This window comes from Chaetodon trifascialis, chromosome 13 (genome assembly GCF_039877785.1).
Source record: "Chaetodon trifascialis isolate fChaTrf1 chromosome 13, fChaTrf1.hap1, whole genome shotgun sequence".
In the NCBI taxonomy this organism is placed as follows: Eukaryota; Metazoa; Chordata; class Actinopteri; order Chaetodontiformes; family Chaetodontidae; genus Chaetodon; species Chaetodon trifascialis.
Window position 1 is genome coordinate 26,959,297 of NC_092068.1, and position 17,880 is coordinate 26,977,176.

Genomic DNA, 17,880 nt, shown 5'->3' on the forward strand with positions numbered 1-17,880 from the left:
GGGCCGGCATAACTGGTCTCACGCCTCCCAAACACGGCTGTAGCTCCAGGCCAGAACATTTTCACTACAAAGGAGGTGTAATGGAAGTGCATTCGTTATGCTGGATAGAGTTCTTTGTATTGTTTGCATACTGTGGTGGCACCAGATGATTATTGTTAGAGTCAGGTTTGATTTAGCTCAGCTTTAAAAAGGTTTTGTTCGAGTGTGCACATGCGTTCAATCGACAGACGACTTCATGCATTTTAGATCCTGGTCACACTGCGACAAAAACAAGGGCTTCAAGTCAAATTTTGGAATATGCTTCCTTTCTTTGTGCTTATTCTTCCTTTTTATCAAGCATGTTCTCCTGTTTTCCTGTTAAAACTGATTAATCTGTTTTTTTCTTTATGAATAGAACATACTAAGATGCACAGACAGCCTTCATGAACCACCAGAAAGCTTCGGCCCAGACGTCCAGCAGTGAGCATCAGTAATACAGACGTTCAGTTAAGTTCTGAATACACCCAGAAGGTTTCAGAGCACAGCCTCAGGAGGTTATAGTTCAGGCCAATTTCAAGAGTCCTGCACGAGGAAACGTTTACTCGGACTTTCAGTTTCCTAGTGTTGGACATTTTGAGGACAACCAAAACCATGATCATACTTCAAAATGTAGTCAGGTAAGTAGAGAAACATGCACATGCGAGCGTGCGTGTCACATGACACTCTCATGACCTTCTCTGAACATACAGAGTATGTTCTGACCTGCGTGTTAAAGCACTTCTTTCAAACTCACTACATGCTGTTCAGGTGGACTCTGAGGAAACACGCGATGCTGCTAATCATTCCTACATGAACAGACTTAATTCGACTCAGTTTTAAACCGCTGGGCTGAAGGCTTGTTTGGAGCAGCTGCATTTCTTCACATCGGGCTCACCTCGCTGTACGCCATACGCTGCTCTCATCCCCTGGATAGAGCAATGCATAACAAAGAGAGTGTGTATGGTAAATTTATGAGACAGCCTGCAGGCCTGCTGCAGATGACTTTCTGTGCTCCTGTGAGGAATTACTCTGGCAGGGCAGCGGAGGGATGCCGAATGGTGCACAAACAAACAGCTGAAGGAAAAGAAACAGGAAGGAGGTAAAGACTGTGCTGCAGTGGCATCACTTTATGAGTGACAGCGCTTTGGCTCAGAGAAACTTAACTGAGACTCGCGTCTTCTTAAATTAGCATTGTCACCCTCAGCTTCCTCTCGTCGTGGAATGAGCTGGTTTCAATCAATTATTGAGATTTCGGCTGCTCTGTGTAAGCATTTTTGGTCTTGTGCGACATTTTCTAAACTTTAAACCATTTTCACTCATGCAGTGTGTGTAAATTTGTAGGCAACAACTTTTTTGCATGTTTTGGCCTATATTTAACAAATCATGAATACTTTATTGCATATCATTAACAGTCACCACAGTGCTATAAATACTGGAAAAGAAGAAGCGCCGGTGGCTTCCGTTCATTTCTGTGCAGCGTGAAACTCACTTTGTGTCAACACACTGATCCTGGTTCATTCTGACAGTCACAACACAGAAGAAACTTAAAGACATGCATTCATTTATAGAAACAGTGATTATTTCCATACATATATAAATCGATAGCTAAAGCGTTCCTTTACTGCAGGAACTCAGATATCAAAAACATTATGTCAGGCTTTGAGACACGCTGCACGATGATGGATATGCTAATATAGATAATCTGCAGTCAGGAGGTAACGTCATGCAATAGCCTGGATAAAAAGAACTTCAGCAAATCTTTATTGCAAATCCTTACATCACAATAAGAAGCCAAAGAAAGCAATAAGAGCCGGAGTCAGTTCACCGCCGGGTCTCCAGGCGTCAGGCTTTGCCCTCCGCGGCCTGTTAGAGAGCGCTGACCTTTATTTTGACACCAGCTGTAAGAGGAGTGACAGGCGAGGAGAAGAGGAAGAGGAGGAGGAGGAGGAGGAGATGAGAGAAGTGTTCAGATGACACGGCCGCTCAAACACAGGTGTTTTCTGCTTGCACAACAGGAGTGCACATACACACACACACACACACACACACACACACACACACACACACACACACACACACACACACACACACACACACACACACACACACACAGTATCTCAGTGTCGGGATGATGACAAATGCCAGCCGTCAGATTGGACAGGGATTGAAAACGTCTGCTCTTAAAAGCTCTCGGCTGATGAGTCGAGGTTAATGTCACAGGTTAGTGCTTCGTGGTGATTCGCTGTTTTTGTTCCTGACATTTGTTTTCTGTCTTCCTTCCGCTCAGGTGAACATTCTCTCATTGTCATGTGATCAGCAGGTGTCTCAGCCGTTCAACTATGAATTCATCTGTAAGAAAAGCACTAACATAGTTTCGATGAAGCGTTAATCTAAGTCAGATGGTCTCACTGTCAATATTTAGAGAGTTTAAACTAAATATCCATACTTTGCAGATACAGTAAATGGTGCTTCTTTCTTTTTTGATGATAATAAAACTGAGTATGTTCTGGCTTCTTTCATTAAAAAGCTGCACATCTTCTTTGAGAAGGAAATGAGACAGCTGCTGCTTGAACACCTCCGACAGCAGTGCGTGGACTCCTGAGCCGATCTGTTGAACACAGTGTTTGTGTCATGATGACTCCAGTCAAAATACGATTTGCCATCTCTGAACAATCAAAGCATCCAGATGGAGTTTAGAGAATTGTGAGATTCAGGAAATCGTCCAGAGACAGAGGACATTATCGTTTTCCTGTGAACATCATTCCATAAACCTGTGATTCATGTATGTTTAGGTGGAGGTGCGGCTGGAGGAGCAAAGAGCAAACGCTGAAGATCTGGATGGATGAAACATGGAGCAGCACAGGCCATGAGGACCGGAGGTGAACGGGGTGGAGGAGGGTCGCATCCATCCGTCTGACTGACAACTGACAGCAGCAGAGAGAGGAGCAGTGCTCAGCCTCCACATGATTGGCTCACAGAGCCACCTGGAAGTCCAGACCAGGCCTTCAGGAAAAGTTTGAGCAGCTCTCAATTCAATGCAAATAAGTTCAGCTCACTTCAGCTCATGATGCGTGTGAAAAAGCTCCCATAACCCTGTTTCATGTGTCCCATCAGGCTGTTCATGAAAGCCAACAGGACTGTTTATAGAAAGTTCCTGCGGGAGTCGGCACACCTCTAGAGGCCAACACGGCTTAAAGCCAACCGTGTTTTAGAAAAAGTTATTTCAACTTTGATCTGAAACTCTATAAAAGAAGTTTCCACCACTCTGTTTTCCATCCATCCATCTGCCTCCGTGTGTGCAGGTCTGGGCTCAGTGTCACAGCTGGGTAAGCACAGCATCCCAGATGCCGTCCCTCCTGCTGCCTCCTCCAGATGCAGGACCAAGGAGGGTCATCCCAGACCTGCTGGGAGACGTCGTCCCTCCAGGTCCCCCACACTTCTGGCTCTGCCGGAGGTTTTCTCCCATTTGTTTATGCCTTCATCCTACAGGGAGGCTCCCTGACCAGCTGCCGGCTTCACTCTTTAGCAGGCTGCTACACCCACGTAATGTGAGTATGTGGGTGTAGCAGAATCACGTTAAAAGTTTAAAACACTTAACGCATATTTGTAGGAAAGCAATTAGTCTGAAACAGCATCTGCTTGTGTTCAGCAGCCACTCAGGGAGCCTCCCTACACATTTATTTCCTTTGATGCCATTGTGTGTTAAAGGATCGCTTTCATATTTTGACAAAATAAATTGACAAAGCACACACTGTTGTTGATGTATTACTTCATAAAGGTAATGTGGAGAATGTGTTTGTACTTTCTGAGGCGCTCTGCTTCGTTATGTCGAGCTATCAGTGTTTAAAGTGCTCTCAGCCCTTCTGCGTCTCATCTTCCACTCATGTAACTAAGATGGATTGTTTGATTTCATCCAGTTTAATTGCATTTTGTCTAAATCCAACATTTAATGTCTGTCAGCTTGGTTTGAGCTCCAGTCTGCTCTCTCTCTCTCTCTCTCTGGCGCCAAAGCCAGTGAAAACAAGTCGAATTTAACTTTAACCAGTATTACTTTCCAGCATGAATTAACTGAAATCCTGAGCTCTCACAGTGATATTCTGAAGTGTGATGCTACTTCAGAAGCCTCGAGTAGGATCCAGTGCCTCTCTCTGGACGTACGACCAACAGTCTGACACAGTGATGCAGATTTTCCACCTGTTTCAGGATCTTGTGCAGCGGTTGAACTGCTCCTCTCTGTCTGCGCCCCCCCACTGACACCCTGTCACCTGCTCAGCACTGATACTCCTGCATAAACCCCCTGGACGAGCTCCAGCTCGACGTGTGAAGGAGGCTCGTTACCTGAGAGTACGGATGAATTTTAACACTCAACCTTGAAAAATGACGGTTGTTTGTAAGCCCAAGGCCTCACAATTACATCTGTACAAACTCCTTTTAGATCTCTGACACAGATCAGCTGCTCGTACTGAACAGTGAAGTAATTAAATCCATCCATCCATCCATTATCTATACCGCCTATCCCTTTCGGGGTTGCGGGGGGCTGGAGCCTATCCCAGCTACAATGGGCGAGAGGCGGGGTACACCCTGAACCGGTCGCCAGCCGATTGCAGGGCCACATGAAAGGACAAACAAACATTGAAGTAATTAAATACATGAAAAAAATTTAAACAATAGCTGGTGGAAACCTTATATTTTCACCAAGTATGTTCCACTGCGTTCGAAGTATACCTTCAGTTGGCTTTCAGAAACTATCAGGATCCTGACTGTGATTCCAGGTTTGTTGTGTATTGACATCATTTTGGATGTTTTCTTTCACGTTTTCCGGCTTTTTTAAAGCAGTGAGCTGAAACTGCAGTCTGACGCTGACGACTGAGTACTGTTTTCTGATTAAACTCTTTAGCTTTTGACACAGAATTACATATTTATTTATTTTAATTAGCTTCACTTTTCATCATTCATTTAACTGTATTCAATCATTGTTTCTTTAGCATTACATATACACATATATACAGTATATATATACACATATATACAGTATATATATACAGTATATATATACACATATATACAGTATATATATACAGTATATATATATATATATATATATATGGCGACCGGTTCAGGGTGTACCCCGCCTCCCGCCCATTGTAGCTGGGATAGGCTCCAGCCCTCCGCAACCCCGAAAGGGATAGGCGGTATAGATAATGGATGGATGGATATATATATATATATATATATATATATATATATACTGTATATAGGAGTGTGTGGGTAGGCCTGCTTGCTTCTCTGGGGGTGCAGAGCCTCTGTAATCTTCACAGCTGTCTCGTTTAACAAGGATGTGGTGAATGTCCTCCTAAAGACACACATGACCCGTGGAGACGCTGTTATCCGTTCTGTGAGCCTGTGTGTGTGTGTGTGTGTGTGTGTGTGTGTGTGTGTGTGTGTGTGTGTGTGCGAACACATCAGCACACCTGTGTGTGCTGTCGGCAGCCCCTTCCATTGACTCGGTGCCAATGTTGCCGCTCGGCTGAACATTAAATCTGGTGAAGGGGTGAGTTTATTTTCTTTGCTTTGAAAGGCCATATTTATCGTTTTCAATTATCTCAGATCCATAAAAGCTGACCCCTGCTCTCTGCCACCGGTGAAAGGGAAAGCCACTGTGCTCTGTACGTTAAAGATTTTGTGATTTGTGTGTCTGTGGTTTCATCCAGCGAGCCCACACTTATGTGAACGCGCTCATCCGTGTGTGTGCAAACACGCATTGCGCCCTCAGACCTTGAAATCCAAACACACAATCATCGCTCTCCACGGTCCCACAAGTGCACCCGTCCTCCGTGCGGGAGGAGCGCCGCACACTTCTCATGTTAATAGTACAGTAATAACAGCCTTGATGTTAAACTCTCATTATCTTGTCATGAGATGTGCTGGAGGCCGGGGGCCACGCTGCGATGACGCTTCCCTTTGAACAGAGAGTGTATCAGCCTCACCCCCCTCCACCAGCCTCACCCCCCTCCGTCAGCCTCACCCCCCTCCACCAGCCTCACCCCCCTCCGTCAGCCATTTCAAAGCAACTGCTGCAATGGACAGAAAATGATGCCATCTGCATTAGACTGTGACTCCCACCCACTCTCAGCACCGAGCATAATCTCCTTTTTATGTTGATTGCACTTGTGATTATGAAGTTGAACACTGTGCGTGCGTGTGTGTGTGTGTGTGTGTGTGTGTGTGTGTGTGTGTGTGTGTGTGTGTGTGTGTGTGTGTGTGTGTGTGTGTGCACCTGTGTCCATGTCTGCTTGCTCTGAATAGTTTACAGAGGAACGGGGTGAGTGCTCGGGGATAAAGCTAACAGCTTGTTTGGCAGAGCAGGACAGAGCACACATTTGGAGAAATGCATCGTTGACAAACGCTGGTGCGTTTAACGGAGTCACTGGGTGGAGAGGGCGGCCATGACACACATAACACTTTATTGTTAAGTTGTTAGCAAATGTAGCAGCAGTGCTTTGGACCTCAGTGAGTACCTGGGTAGCATTATCACTGTTAATGGATATGTGATTTGGACATCCTGCGAGTCCACCAATAACACACACACTCATATCACTACAAGCTTTTATACGTGAGCCAAATGATGTCACTGCAGAGGTTAACCCGCTCAGCTCCAGGCTTCTTTCCATCCTCTTCTTAAGCACAGAGAGGAGATCGCATGTATTCGCTGATGAGCCTCCATTTACGATATAATGCTTACATGATGCACCAGGTTCATATTGCTGACACGCTGCTTCGTATCTTAATGAATGAATGAATGTTTGCTTCCTCCTCGAAACTGTGAACTCAGAGCTGATCACAGATCTGTTTTGTGGTGGATTAGAAAGTTAAGTACAGCAAAATGCTTTCAACCGCCATCATTACAAGAAAGTTACATACAAATAAACATTATGCTGGGACACATTTTGAGCGATGAGTCATCATTTTGTACCGTTCATATCTCACTCGTACAGTTTGCATTCACAGAATATTTGATGGCGTCCGCTCTCCCTGCATGTCTAACTAATGTAAGAGTGCTTTCTGAATGATGTGAAACAAAAAGGAGCTCATTTTCTTTGCATTATTTCTTCATTTGGGATGAACAGACTCTACATTTTGCCGTTAAAGTCCTTTGCAGGTTCTTTTGCTGTCGGCTAAATGTTTTTTTATTAGTCTGAAATTGTTTATTTTGGCAAATCTGCATCATTTAAACTACATTAGGTTGTTTGCACGTTAAGCACGAATTCATGGACAACAGTCACTTCAGCGTCGGCTAAAATTATGCCGATGACTTCATATAAGGACTCTTCTGTTTCTAAAGGCTGTGTTTGATGAGGAGCAGTGCTCACAGGAGACAGTGGGTCAGGCTGAGTGTGGTCAGTGCTGGTCGTGGGGACGTCTGAGGTCTGCCTGCTCCTCCTGCAGCTTCACCATTAACAGCAAATGATGGAGGGACGGAGGGGAAACAGAAATGTGACACACCAGCGTTTCGTCTGTATCCAGCAGAATCAGAGGTGCAGTTTACGTTTCCTCTGCGGCCATCTGCCGCGGCCGTTATCCACCGCTGCTTCCTGCTTTCGTCGCAGCACATTGTGAATGAGGGAGCTGTAGGTTCATATACTTATTTGCTGCGTGCTCAGATGGGATCATCTTATTAGCATTTCCATATACCATCTGCAGGATGTTACTCAGGTGTGTTTCGAGGTTGTGGCGGCCTTAGTGTTACAGTTACGAGGACCTTCAAGGCGTCTTCAAACAGAGTGGATTTTAGAGGCAGTGCAGCGTCAAACCTTTGTATTCAGTCTGAAAACACCGTGAAACTCAAATATGGAGGGAACATTTATTGGCTTACTCATAAAATTTCATTTTGACAGCGACACAGACACAACAGGCAGCAGACAGACACTTTCAGGGTCGGCTTCACTCACTGCCAGCCTGAACCCGCCTTCATAAAACGCCTTTCTGCAGGGCAGTGAGTCACCGTGAGCTCCCGCTGTGCCGCTCTGCTGCTGCTCCTGCATTAGACTGGGAGGCAGCCACCGCAGGAGACGCTTCCCATTAGGATCAATAACGTATCACCATATTATTAGTCAGACCTGTTAAAAGCACTGAATTTGATACAGACTAAATCCAGAGACTACGGAGAGTTTTGACGTTCTTGGGTGACACAGAAAGCACGCCGGCGCCTCCGAACGAGCAGACAGACCTCCATACTTTTATCTGTGACCTGCGGTGACACTCGTCCTCCTCCTGTGCTGGAGCTTTGGAGAGCAACCCCTCCTCTTCAATCTGTCAGAGCGCTGCTTTGCGAGGCCTCCGTCTCCCTCGTGGTGTCACCGTCCCTGCTGGCTGTCAGGATCTGTCCCCCAGGCAATCTGCAACCCCCCTCCAGTTAAGCTATTATGGGAGAATGGGCGAGAGGCTATTTTCTCCTCACAGTGTTTAGCTCTATTTATCGTCGCTCTTCCTCCCTTTGTTGTTCTTCCTCTCCACACTGTGTGCTGGATAATAGTCTGTGAGTGTGTGTTGGTGATGGCGGTGCTGTGAACCTTCTGCTCGGGCTACACTAACCTCTGTCTTCTGATAATCTGCCAATTACCAAGTTCTGCTCAGTGTCAGAGGACCCCTCCCCTCCTCTCCGCTGTCTCCATGGTAACCTTTTCGGGGGCTGACAGGATGAACTGAGGGATTACCATTTGACAATCACTGCAGGTCCTTCCTGTATCCCCACAGTGGGGAAACATTTTCCCCATAAAGCGGCTTTTTTAAGGCACTGCTGTTTCTTTCTTTGCCTGAAGATAAAACGCTGCATCACTATTTAAAGTTTTCAGGATCCTTTTGGCCATATTTTAAAAAAGGACCATCATAAGACTAATGATGACATGCATAAAGATGCTTTTAAACACTTTGACTAATATTGTGCTTCTGAGATGGTTTTCCCCACAAAAAAGTTATTTCATGTTGTTAAAAATCCTAAAAATTCCATGTAATAAAACCCTGAACCATCATTATGCAAATATGTGTCATGTCATGTCCACATCACACATGTGTAAACTGAATCCTGGACCAGGATTGGCTCCCAAACCTCTCTGTGATGTCACAAATCCTGCTCATAGCCCCGCCTCTTTAAAATCAGACTTTCAGTCAGCACAGAGAAACTTTCCACTTCAGCAGATGAGTTTAAAAACCTTCTCGTGTCAAACTTTTGAAGTACTTTATGCAGTAATTTGCTCTTAGAGAGAAATGTTGCACCTCTTAAAAACTTGTTATGCTTTTTGTTTAACAGCCACATTTAGCAGCTTTAAAACTGAACACACTTAACATCATCTGATCAAATGAATTCTTACATGACGTACCTAAAACTAACCTCACCTCGACCAACTGCAACGTGACAATATAAAACTGCAAGATGAAACATGAAAATGAAAACGCTTTTGGTACATTTTGCTGATAATACTTCAATACATTTACAAAATTAAAGGGTCTGAGTATTTCTTCCACTAGTACTACTTCCATCCATCCATCCATCCATTTTCTACGACGCTTATTCCTTTCGGGGTCGCGGGGGGGCTGGAGCCTATCTCAGCTGTCAACGGGCCTGAGGCGGGGTACACCCTGGACCGGTCGCCAGCCGATCGCAGGGCACAAACACACAAGCATTCACACTCACACCTAGGGGCAATTTAGAGTCACCAATCAACCTAATGAGCATGTTTTTGGTCTGTGCGAGGAAGCCGGAGAACCCGGGGAGAACCCACGCATGCACGCAGAACCCACGCATGCACGCATGCACGCATGCACGTACTTCCGTACTTTGTAATACTGTGATACTACAAAGCCCGACAGGTGAAACTTTGTTCTTTGTGTTATTCATGTATTCGTTCATTCACAGCATTACGCAGAACGCTTCATCCTTTAAGCTGCTGAAAACCTTCAGACCCTTCATGCACAACATGTCGCCCTGCTTCAGTCTGTAACGATGCTGGAGCTGCAGACCCTCAGAATACATACACACATATTGTATTTTGTTACGTAAGAATAATTCATGGTGCCTGTGAGTGAGGTCATCAGTGAGTCTGCCTGCAGGTTTATTTAGCATGCATTGTAAGCTAACCCCCCCCCAGCAGACCTCTGTGCTTTAAGAGAAGAGGTTGTGGAACATAATGCAAAATTGATCAGAAAAAAAAGAGACATGAGGTGTTATTGACAAAACTCACAGCAGGGTCGGTGTGACATTAACATCTGAGAGCCGGAGGCATCGATTCAGTCGACTCCAGAGCGAAACGCGACGTCTGTCTTTTTACATTTCAGACCTGCTTAAATCAACAGCGTCTGTCGTAACAATGAAGAAAAAGAGGTTTGATCTCAAAACGGGGTCAGCTGTTGTTGGTGCGTTGTAGTGCCATCATATCTGACCAGTTAAGAGCCTCACCTGGCAGAGAAAGCCAGAGGCCGCCACATCACCGCAGCATCCCCGGAGACGCCGTGTGGACGGTGCAACAAACGCCGTCAGGACCAGAAGGTCATGTGTTACCTGGAGTAATATGGGAGGGATGTCAGCTGGCAGTCGAGCCGCACGGATCACCATTCAGCCCACGGCTCCGTGTTCAAGGTCCCTTCAGCACATTTAAAGGATTTCTCTCTGCTCACTCGTTTGTCGAGCCCTTACTCGACAAACACATGAATGACAGGATGTAACTTGATAGCTCGTGTGTGCGGAGCCATAAAATTGCTTCCAATTTGACACATTTGGCATTTTTAAAAACTCCTCATCCTGCGCCAGTGGGAGCTCCATTGAAGGATTTAGGTGACTGAGGGAGAAAACGTATGTGGAAAAGTTCCTCAGCGACAGTCAGAACCTGACAGTGTGAATAGATGGATGCACAGTGATTTACATATTCATGGCATCATGTTTAAGTCCCTCAGGGAGCCACTTATCCGCATGTGTCACTGAAGTGTTGGAGTGAAGAGTGTGTTAAAACCTGACTTAAACCTTCAGAAATGTGCGGCGTGTAATCTCGTGGTGAGTTGTTTCGTCAGTATTGATGTGCTGAAGACCATCACATGAAGAACATGCTCCAATCAAAGTCTGCGTTACCCTCAAACTTAAGGATTGAGGACACGGATTATCTCCTGATACCTGAAACACAACGTAACCATCGCTGAAGGTGAAAGCTTCTTTAGTTTCCGTAATGTGATGCAAGAGAGGCCGTGTGGGCGAGTCGTTCAGGATTTGATTGGTTCAGTAAAAGGTGGGAATGGCTTCTCATGCACGAGTGAGTCTGACTGATGGAGCTTTAGAGGACTGCTGTCCCCCACTCACGTCCCCTCACCAAAGGCATTAGATCAGGAGACACAGGGCGAGCCAGAAGTGAGTGTTGTTGTGAAATTTAGCCACACAACCACAATCAGTGGTCACACGAGGTGCCCCGGCCTGATGCTGCAGACCCTCCATCAGGTGACTTTTGGTTTCCAGTAAAACATCTGGATTCCATATCTGACGCCCACAGAATGAATGATACGTCCAAACTCCTCGTCACTCACTCTGTCTTTTCTCTGCCTCCCCCCAGTCCCTCCCTCCTGCCACCCCCCACCACCTGACCTTCCCCAGTGCACCTGCCCCCCCCCCCCCCCCCCACCCAGCCTCTCCGTCTGACCCTTTTTGGATGAGTTTGGTGTTCTGATTGGCCAGATGATCTCTGTAATTGTTCGACAATGCTAGTTTCTCCCACTGTGTGTGTGTGTGTGTGTGTGTGTGTGTGTGTGTGTGTGTGTGTGTGTGTGTGTGTGTGTGCTGGTCTGGCAGTGGCAGCAGTCAAGCATGGGCAGTGAGTAACACACACTGTTTCAAACAAGTAGTGCATTAGCAAGGGCCATTACCCCCACGTCCTCCCCTCCTGAGCACACACACACCCACGCAGGCGTAATGGAGTGTGTTCGGCTCTGATGGTAATAAACGAGAGGAGGGATGTGAGGACAGTGGAAAGTTGGCGGCTAATCTGGGCAGCTCGTTGGAGGTCCGTTCTGTGGCTCGGGGTGGTTGAGAGATGACAGCAGGGTTAAGAGCCGTCGTCTGCTTCATTATTAAGTTTTGACCGCGGCGTTCAGCGTTCGGCGTTCAGCGTGCGGCCCAACAGCCGGCGTCAGCGCTCTGAGTCGCTCTTTCATTTCGACATCACATTGTGTGAAGTGCAGACCTTTCTCAGTGATAATTGAGGGCTGTGCAATTGTGCAATTTCCATATTTTTCCAGCCAAAGAAGTTTTTATCATTTAATTCCAACACTTTTCTTTGGGATGTCTGCGCTGCAGCACATGAGGCTGAATCCACCCGTGGCTCCACCTTCACCATCTCCACCTTTCTTTTCCACGCTAAGGATTGTTTGCTTTTTATTTATTGTGGGTTTTCTTTTGATTACCAGATGTTTTGGGCTGAACTTGTTAGGATCCTGCTTACCTGTCTCTCCTAGTGTGTCTCCTTGCCCTTTCTTCCTCGTGTCTGTTGTCTGTCTGTGCAGCTGGGCGTTTCCCTACATCCAGTCAGCTCCGCCCCTTCAGGGGCTCACCTGAGAGGCATTGTCCCTGATTGGCACAGTATTTAAGGAGAGAGCCCTCTCCTACCTGTGCTGGATTATTCCTCATTACTCCATGACAGTGGCTGGTCATTCGAGCCTGAGTACTCCGTCTCTTTCCTCCTCTTTCCCCAGAGTTCAGCTAATGTCTCATTGTCTCGTGTGCTCTGTTGTTTCAGTGCCTAGCTGCTGCTTCCATGCATGCCGTGCCTCAGATCCGCTTCATCGGTGCTCCTTTTGTTCTTTTCCACTCCTTTTGAGTGCGCCTTTAGTTTAGTTATCATCCACTCAGACGAGTGTGCTTTCTGTTGTTGATAAATCATTGCCTCTAGTAAGTCCTGTGTCCGGGTCTGCATCCTTGGGTCCAAACTCTCTTTTGGCAAAAGCCTAACAGAACTCCAGGAACACGATGCATAAGAAGCAAGCATCATAAAGCTGCAGAGAAGAAAATAAAACGTTATGATGTTTCCTGAAACAGTGAATAAATGTTCCTGCAGTCAGTGAGACTGTTTTTCATCTTTATTCAAATAATGTTTTCCTAAATTTAAAGACACACGAGGTCTTTGCTTTCTCCATGAATTCCAATAAAATGTGTTTTTATCTTCAACATTTCTACTGCAAAAACCTGCTCTGCAGTGTAAATCTCTGTATTCCTGATGTCTGTGCATGAGTTTAAAAGCCACATGCAGGGAGGAGGCTGGAGCAGAGTAACGTGAATCCCAGCAACAACCAAGAGCAACAGTGTCATTAAAGATTAAAATGAAAAGGTAATAAAGCTGTGCTGCGTGGCACAAAGGTCACAATCGTCTGCTCAGAAGGTTTTGATAAGGCAGCAAGGTGAAGTTTAAAAGTGCTTTTTGTTTCTGTGTGCCAAACCGTGGTGCATTTAGACAGGATTAAATAATAAATGACAGGAGCAGAGCACAGAGTGCAGTCAAACAAATCGCTTTAAAGAAGGCGGCTTACAGCAGAGAGCTCACCTGTTCACCTGAGAGCTCACCTGTTCACCTGAGAGCTCACCTGTTCACCTGACTGATCCAAACAGCGCCCCCGCTGAGCCGTATGTAAAAGCATGTTTCCTTTGAAAGCGTCCAGCCGTGTGCTGTATGTCGTAACAGTCATCGCTACGTTTTGTTGTACATTAGTTTTAAATAAGACTAAATAAGCAGAAGCTTTGCGTGCTTTATTGCCTGTGAGATTAGACTTTCTCATTTTCCACACTTTGCATAAAAATAGTTTAAAAACAAAAAAAGGCCGGCTTTGGAAAGACAGAGCCGTATTTTCATTAGCTCTAATATGAACTAATATAAACCCATCTTATTTCCTGGTTAGAAAATTGGTGCAATTACTTACAGTAAAAGAAACAACAGCATTTCTCATTCTGAGGAAATGAATTCTTCAGAGGAAATCCAATCTTCTTTACTCTGCTGTTCTAACAGATGCATTGAAAATATCAAAACAGAATTAAACCTGTCAGACTGAGAGCAGCTCGACACAACAGGCAGGAACCCGACAATCAGCGTGTGAGGAAGGTCGCTCCTCATCTTTAAAGCCAGCTATTTGGAGGCAATTTGTCGATATTTGCACAACAATATTCTCTTGAAATGTAGCTCACTTAAAGCTTATGGACGCTGTTTTAAGGAGGCGCGTCATGGGTCGATCTCTTCTGCCAGTTTCACATCTGAATTCAGGGAACATTAATCAAAAGTTTAGATTTCTAATCTTCTCTCCAACAGAGTATTGATGATTCTGGAGGGATTATATTTAATATTTAAAACAGTTAAACATGGTTATAGTACGGTTAAGTGGAGAAAGAAGTACTCATATCTTTTACTGAGGTAGAAGTAGAGAAACCAGAGTGTAAAAATACTCTGTAGCAAAAAGTATTAGTATCTAAAGAAAGTAAAGTACTCGTCATGCAGAGGAGCGACTTGATTTCTTTAATTAAGTAACTTTGATAATGATACAGCAAAGCAACCAGCAACTATTGTGATCAAGTAACTAAATGCAAATACTCAAATGAAGTACAAATACATCAAAATTGTTCAGTACAGTACTTGAGTAAATTTTCTTGGTTACGTTTCACCATCAGGTAACAAACTACTGTACCTGTGGCTCAGGTAAGCCTAACCCACAAGCAGAGCGAGTCGTCCACCAATCAGAAGGTTGTTTACCTGTTGGAGGTTTGGTCCAATCACAGAAAGCCAGCACTCACGGTGCCTGGGACTTAATCTTTGCTAAATAGTGCTTGAATGAAACATGAGTGTGCATGTGTTTCATTTCCTGGCAACAATGTAAACACAAGAAGACTCCGTTTGGAACTGTGGCGCTCCTAGCCTTTCCAAACTGATGAGGTCTATGATCAAGAGCGCTAACATTCACCTAGGTTCGGGAATGGATACCTGGAATTATTTTACTGACTCTCGAGGGGAGTAGACGTGAAGTTAAACAGTGACAACATTTATTGCCTCAGCAAAAGTCAAATAGTAATGCAAGTAGATGGAAAAAAATAAAATATAGGAGCATACAAAATAGAGCTCTTCTAAAATGCCAAAAAAATGTTCAAATAAAAGTGTCTTTACTTGAAATCGTCCTTTAATAAATGAAAGATCCAAGTTGCTTTCCCTTGACGAAGTTCTCCTTTGAGGGAAGGAGATGAAATTTTCCTCTGACTTGTTGACCTTTGACTTGTTGTGTGCACACTGTTCTAACACCACCCGGGTAGTTTTAACGTGTTAGTTCTTATCTGGTTCCTGGACGAATGAAATGAGTCGATGGTCCTGATGTCCTCTGAGGGCGGACCCACAGCTGGCCACACCGTGGTTCCAGTCCGTCCAGAATAAAACCAATCAGAGCTCACGAGAGGACCAACAAGACAGATGCACGGTCCTCACGTTCACCTTCACACACAAAATTAGTTCCGGGAGATCTTGAGCTCGTTAGGAGCAGCCTTTCAGGATGATGTCTCCGCCAGAAAAGGGAAGGGACGCTGAAAACGTGCGCTGAGAGACACCGGAGATTTGCGCCACCCTCTGTTTTGGTGTGAGATTACACCTCTAACTGAGATATATGATTAGTAACCCTGAATTCATGGGGGTTACAGAACCATTAAAACACCAGAGAGACAAGTTGAAGCTGCAGAGTGAACGTCCACGTCTCCAACCTCCTATGACTCCTTGCATTCGTAGTTTTTAGGGTAAAAAGAGAGACTGGACTGAAACCAGAATCAGCCAGTTACCTTGATGGTCAGGACACAAAGCACAGAGTTATTTTTAGCTTCATCTGTGCTCCAGCTCTGGTTCAGCCGAATAAATCACCTTTTATAAGAAAGCAGCTGTGACTGTTGGGAGGAGATGGAGCAGGAAACTGTGCTGAAGTCACTTTGTACACTAATCCGCCCACCGCACACCTGAAGGCAACACGCTGGTGGTGGAAATGTGCACCAAACCTCCTGCATCCACCATCTTTGACCTTCCATCAGCCCTGCCTGTACCTTCTGTAGGTGTGTGCATTCAAAGCTCGCAGCTGCTCTGTACATCTTGTAACTGACCCCTGAGCAGCTCGACGGCAGCCGTTAATGCTAACACTTCTCTAAGTGCAGCTCGGCAACAGTATCTGAAGGGGGAGGAGATCATTACTCATTGGCTCTCGGACTTTTCCAGCAGCGGCTGGGGATTACAAGCGGTGACCTTTTTCGTTACAAGCCCATTGGACCCTTAAATGAAAATCAAAGCCGCCCTCAGCCAATTGGTTACAACATCAATTTTGACGTCAAATATTCTACCTAGAGTTGAAGTCTAATTGGACTTGGTGATGAAATATCTGGAGAGGAGGCTGCACAGTCCTGCGATCCACTCGCCCCGCGGCGGTCGACACCTTTGAGTCCTCGGTCACATCCAATCTTTCTCCTCACCGTTTGGGTGCATCATTAGCTGCACAGCTTTCCACCTCAGCTCTCTCAGCTTGTCTGCCATCAGCGTGTCGCCCTGCTCTGCCCTCTGCATTGTTGTATCAAACGCAGCCCAGTGGGCGTTTTTCAGCACAACCTTGAAGTGTAATCAAGGGCTGACTGGTTCGCTGCATCACGGCTCAAGACATTACATAAGCTACCTCGCATCATGTTTTATTCAGCCCCGTTCCAGCATTTGAATAATAATTTCACTCATAGAATAAGAGCTTGTGTGTGTGTGTGTGTGTGTGTGTGTGTGTGTGTGTGTGTGTGTGTACAGTTAGGACAAAGGTGTCTAAACCATACTGAGACAAATGAGTGGTGTACTAACAAGGGTCATTAACCTCATCTCGCTTTTTGCCCACATATGTGAACACACACACACACACACACACACACACACACACACACACACACACACACACACACACGCGCGCGCGCGCGCGCGGTCCCTCGGTGTAAATAGCTCTGTGTGAGCGGCTCTGATAGTGATGAATGAGAGTATTAACAGTGTCTAATTAGTGGCTAGCCACAATAATATGCTGCGTTCACGGGAGTGAAACAACGCTGTGCTCATGAGGGCCGAACGCCGCGGCTGCCATTTATGTTTACTTCTGTTTATTTATGTTGTTTATGTTTTACAATCTGCTAATGGGGGCAACATATCTCATTAGATCTTAATAAGGTTACTCTAAATGGGTTTTCGGTACTTCTAAAAACATTATAGGTTTTATGGAGGTTTTAATATTAGATGTTCGCTGGTGTTTACCTTCCCTTTGGGGGTGTTGGAAAAGTTCTAGCTTTAAAGGCATAATGTGTAACATGTCTGCATTAAAATGTAGATCTTGTTGAGTTGTGTACTCCCTGAATCTCCTTTACTCGCTCTAGAAACACAGGAAGCACCACAACAAGGACGACACCTCAGCAGTGAGGAAAACTGTTTGTATCGCGAATTCTTCATTTTCATCAGCTGCTGTTCCTCACAGGATCATGTGACGCTTTTCTTTACACGCCGCTTCCATGTTTCGACCACTTAATAATAATGAACAATTGCTGATGGCGTTAAAATTGTATAACAGGACACCTCAAATGAAAAACAGGCGCTCTTGCCCCATCCACACAACGGACAGATCTTAACTCTGATGGCCCAAAATGTCTTCAGCACCAGGCTTTGGCGGGCCATCTTCAACCACCAACCACATGCTGAACCACCTGCGCGTCATGCCATGACACCAGATTATCGGCCAAACCGAGTTAAACTGACTACGAAGCGCTTTGAAAACTGGATTATGACGTGAGCAAAGTCGACTGGAGTGTTTGTG